Here is a 6,022-nt window from a genome sequence, read left to right on the forward strand (position 1 = left end):
CAGCTTGGGTGCAGCCACCAATACATTCTGCTAAGCATGAAAATCAATTTCACGTCTCAGCTATTGTGGCACACACTATTGCTTCGGGATGGTCCGACACAATGTTTAATAAGTAGCTTTTTGTGCAAAGCAGACCTGCATTAGTGCAGGGCTGCATGAAGAAGAGCTGGCAGGGAGATTTATACATAAAATCCTTAGGTTGCCCTGCAATCACAGGGTCTGGGAGTTGTAACAGAACTCCCAGAGCAGTTGTCTCTTTGTGTTTCAGTACAGTGCTAAGTGAAGGGGAGGCTCCTATAAAAGATTAGAGGCTGTTTGCATAAAAAGAGAACGTCGACTGTCGTACTGCGCGATAGACGTAACCTCGGAGGGAAACGGCTGTCCTTCGARGGCCTCGCTGAACTTGAGATGAGCAGCAGCGAGCCGCCTAAGAGAAGCTGCTGGGAGTCCAGCAACAAGCATCGCAGACGAGTAATTGGTATTCAGGATGAGGCATGTGGCACTTCAATGACAAAATACACCCCCAGAGCCTCAACTTTCATCTCTGCATACTCGAGATACAGGTAGTCCTGGCGTACAGGATATTGGAGGGAAGTGGGTGATGTCTGCGAAGAAAATGGAAGGGAAGTTAGGTTGAATGAAATGTAGCAGAGGGGTGTCTGGAGATGGCCTTTAAATGCACAGGCAGTAGAGCATATGTGGGAGAGGCTGTAATGAAAGCAGTCCCGCAATGGCCAGAGGGAGAATAAAAAACAGGCTGCAGTTCGAAGGGCAGCRGGTAGAGGTCTGGAATAGCTGCGTAACTCAAAATCAATACAGATTAAGTGGTTATTTAGAATGGAGAGGTCAATTTCTTTGACTTTGGACCTTAATCACTTGTCTTTTCTAGGACGTTTTAATGACACAGTTGGAGATTGTTAAAGAAAAACAATCCTGAACTGCTAAATTTAACAATAACCTGTTGAAAATATAGAGGCGCTGCAACCCCGTCTCCTTTTCTTTTGATTCTTATCAGCAGCTCAGAAAACATGAATTAYTTTTTTTTTCTGGCAAATAAGCAATTTCTTTCTCGACTTCAAATGCAAATCTGCAGAATACCTCTGTAAGGTATTCAAGAACAACAGAATCCATGGTTTTCTTTAAGAGCACATTGATAAATCTATAGCAGATAAAATATATTTTCGTGCAGCTTAACTTTTGTTAAATGTAAAACTGCATTTGAAGCAGCCTTGTTATTGTTCATGCACAAAAAGCTTTACAATGCTTTCCATTGCAAAAGAAAAAAAAAACACCTAAACTCCTTGAAAGTGTTTGGCACTAAGACTAAAGTTGGTTTCTGTTATCTAAAGGCCATGCCACACTATAAGGATTTAGACAACTTATGCTGACTTATGAAAATGTTATAAATAGATTACTCATATACTGAAGGTTGTATATTCATTGAATTTGTTAGCATTACAGAGGCTTCCAGTAGATTTTTTTTAAATTACATCTTCAGTGTAAACATGCTATGTGAAAATACCAAAGAAGTTATAGTTTAAAAATGTGTTATTGCTGTAGCAATTTTTTAATGAATTTGCTTTAAGATGAAATTAATCTTGGGTTTTGGTTCCACTTGTAGCTGTTAGGTCATGAGTCAGTCAGAAATACACAATGTCACTGAACTGCTTCAAAAAACTTTCAAAAACTTATCTGCAGCAGATATTATATTAAATATTATTAATATTAAATGATAAATATTGATATTAGCCACCTTTCCACAGTTCTACACATTAAATTATCTGAATTGTCACTTTAAAGTATGTCTAATCTCAATAGCTTGTGTCAATCTTGGGGCCAGAACAAGTTTGTATTGTTTCAAGGGTATTATTCAATGTTTTTCAATAAAATAAGATCGGAACATTAAAGGTTTACTGTGACCTTACAACACCTGACATTGCCAGTTTTTAAAAAAAAAAATGGTATCAGCCATAATTGGAATCGGCAAGTCAGACTTTTTAAAGATGGCAATCAGCCAGAAAACGTCAATTGGTGCATCCCTACTAAGTAGTAAAAAAAAGGTGCACGATTGCAGCCAGCAAAGTTTGCTGTGTAAAATCTCCATTTGGCTGCCTTTTTTGTGGCAACTTTTGCTGCAGCCCAGTTGTACTGGGAAGTGGGAATGATTTAGTTACTAATCATACATTTAAACTGGAACACCCCTTCAGGGGAATTCCCTGTCAGAAAGTGGGGGAGTTCAGAATTCAAGACTTACCACAACTCAAAATTGAGTAAAACTATCGTACTTTTACTTTCAATAATGTTCTGTATTATTTAGTCAGTTGTACATGTACTTTTCGTTGTTTATAAGAGGATATGTTAAAACACTGTTTCTATGCACAAAATACCACGTTGARCTCAGTTATTTATTTTTGTTAGCAGTGGTTAGCTTTAGCAAAGATACAAGGAAGGTGATGTTTCACGTTTATTACAAGTTAAACACGAAACATTGAATCTATTACAATTGTCCCTTTGAGGGCCACCATCATTTCTAATGTGGCCCTCAAMGAAAATGAGATTGACACCCCTGCTATAACATTTGTATTTTCCCCTATTAGCAGCATTATTTTCTGCCTGTTCTCAGCACATTACCAGTACATAACTTTTGGGCTCTTCTGTATAGAAGATGATCTTTAGCATAAAAATAATTTTTGTGTATAAGCCGCTGGCCGAACAACAGTATGTGATCACATTCAGTCAAACATTGGGTTTTCTCTATAGAAAATATAAATTGAAGAACATTTCAAGCAAAATATAGCTTAAAGCACAATCTGTTGGAGCTGCTGGATTAAAAGCAACATGTATATCGAGTAAAATACACCTTTTAATTTGTAAAAAAATATGAATAAAACCCTATTTAAATCCTTCTTTAGTGTGAACATAATGCTTAGTTTGTTTTCATAAATGTCAAATTTGCGTCTCTAGATTTAGCTGATATTAAAACAGAACTCAAAAGACCACCGGTTTCACTTTATATCTGTTTTTGCTCGAGGCACGTCCTGTCTTGTTTTTGTTTTTTTAATTCCTTGCCTCAAGTCAGAAGGTTTGAAAAACATCACATTAAAAGGCGGCAGAAATGTCATTGTTTCAGGCAGATCTGCAGGTTGAACACCTACACAGATGATGTAACTGTGTCACTGAGGTGGGAGGCTTGGCTATTTAGGTACTCCTTTATAAAGACGGCAACATTATAAATGCCTTACAATGATTTTAAAGACGTTTCGACGAGTGTAATGTGAATACAAGTTATTCATATTATATTATATTTTATTAATATGTATTGTAAAAACCATGTTATATTGTTTTCTTTGTCTCCACTATAAAAATCAAGCCACTCCATGCTAATTGCCTTCGTTCTGAATGGAGCAGTATATTCTGAGCAGGTCATTATGTGACATGTAGCAGGGCCACATGCATAAAGCTGAATTTACAGCGGTATTTAATTGCTCAGTAAAATGTCTGTTCATTGCTCACGGATGTGTGCAGTCCCTAATTGAATTTAAACGGCCACCGAATAACACGAATGATAACATTTTAAAAGAGATGAGAGAAGACTTACAGTGTGGTGTGTGATTGWATTAGTGCACTGTGTGTCGTTGTGAACATGTTTGTGTGGTGTCTGTGTCAACAATCAAATATCTCTCCTTCCCTGCTGAGCGCCCTCCTTGAATCGTGTTTCTCTGTGTTTGTGTGTGTSTTTGGCTGTGTGTGTGCGTGTCTGCTGGAAGCATTTTAAACTGCGATCTTGGTTGCAGTGAAAAAGCCTATTTAGGTTTTGGTTGCACTTGGTCCCCACTCTGATATTGACAAATGGACTTCATAAAGGAGTGTCAGCCCACTCCGTTGTCACTAATTGATGCTCAGATCTATTTTTTTTTTCTATATTTGAGGAGACATCTGGAGCTCCCCCGCTGCTGAGAAGATGAGCCTGGTGTCTTTGGGGAAATGTCCTCCAAACTGCTGTTATTTTTATGATGTCTGACACTAAAACACAATTGGTGACAAAACTCCGAATTTCTATCGCCGTCTGTTTTCCCCTCATGCATTGTGTTTGCATTCTGGGTGCAGATTTTATTAGAATTATTATGTGTGTGATGAAGCTGTCTCATCTTAACCTTACGCATGCCTGGATGTGCTGTGACAGATGCCCGCGAACAAATTTGATATGATTGCGCAAAGCGCTTTCATTAGGTCAAGGTTAATGCTTTTGTTTGTTGATGGAAATGCATTAGAGATGGACGTGATGATGTCAAAGGGAGTTCTTGCTCATTCAAGTCAGAGATCCCTTGATAACAATCAGCATGTTTGAACACAAACAGGAACAGAGCTCGGTGTGTGTACTAATATAATGGTGATTTTTATCGTCAACGTCAAACAAAAAGCTTCTCTTTTTTCCTTTTGCCTGAGCRTTCTTAAGCTGAATCTCATTTTGTACAATTTCCCTCCTAACCTCTGTAAAACCTTTAGTCAAGTGAAATAACAGAGATATTAAGGACAAAAAGGTCTTCACCTCCTTCCATTGTTCAAAATGAAAGCTGCACTCGGGATGTGGGACTGAAAGTTCTGCCTACTTCTCTGCTTGCAATAACAATGTTTTCAGTATTTATAACWATGAAACATTTACAGTGATAAGGGAAATGTCCCATTCTTTTAAATGGACCGTTACTACGATTTTTGTTTAGCTCAAAGCATTGTGGTCAGGTCTGGGGACATCCGGTGCCGGTGTGTGACTTGAACAAGTATGAAAATGGGTCGTGGAAATTGGTATGCAATGTTTATGTGCAACAATGATTACAGATACATGAACAAGAAAGATTATACAGAGTAATGAAAACTTCAGATTGATGTACTGAGGTCTAGTATAAACCTAGAATATATACAGGTCTAGTGCTAAATATGTTGATGTGGTTTACAGCAATCTTGGTTGTATATCATATTTGTTCCCCATAGATCATTTTGATTCACCTAATATTACATAAAATATAGGTATGGACTACCTTAAAACTTGAACACATCTATATATTTGTATATGGTTTATTTATTAACAATAACATGCACAATAGAGAAGGTTACAGGCCACAAGAGCAAATGCATTAAGAACCAATAAAACAAAAACACACATTAAACAATTAATATTTAAACCAAATATGATATGTGGCCAAGAAGGACGCTTTATACTCAGCATTTATTGAATCATAGGTCGGCCTGTAACAAGATGTAGGACAGGGCTATTCAACTAAATTGCTCCAGGGGCCACAGTTAATGCCGACCAGGGGCCGAACATCCAGCAATTAAAGTCATTATGTAAATAAACCAAGTATTACAAAGACCTGTTACCTTTGAACTAGTTTATTTTGCTGCATTTAATCATGAATACAACTTACAGAACCCTATGTAATAAATGTAGTCATAGTAAAACAATATCAAAAACAAAAGAACACATTATGCCCCCTATTTGACACAAGTATTATTTTGACATCTGTGACTTGCCCATTTTTAAACCGATTTTATTTTCACTTTGGTAGTTTTATCTTCAACTGCTTGTAATTTTAACTGTCTTTAGTGTGCTTAGAAATGTTTTTTACCAGCTTCTAGCCACGATTCTGACATTTCTGTAGATATCACACATGTCTATGTTTAACTAAAAGAACTTAGAGTAATTAAAGTAGAAAACCGGGGGTTTGGGCTTAAGAGATGAATGAAAAACTGGGACAACCAGCACTCCAAAAAATAACATGGTTTTAATAAGGGCAGAAAACAGGACATAATGATTTTTTGGATTCTTCAGAACCAGGCACCCATTTACTCTTCTCCCTTTTTATGAGGAAATTTGAGTTGTGCGCTTTACAAATTTTTCTTAAAGAGTAACTTACCCCAAAATTAACTTTTTTTAGCTGATAAACTGTCTAGAATGTGTCTAAAATGTTATATAGTACTGTTTCTGTGCTAATTTTTGATGTTTTTTTGATTTTTTTTTTTTTTT

Source organism: Austrofundulus limnaeus, unplaced genomic scaffold (assembly GCF_001266775.1).
Source record: "Austrofundulus limnaeus strain Quisiro unplaced genomic scaffold, Austrofundulus_limnaeus-1.0 Scaffold34, whole genome shotgun sequence".
NCBI lineage: Eukaryota > Metazoa > Chordata > Actinopteri > Cyprinodontiformes > Rivulidae > Austrofundulus > Austrofundulus limnaeus.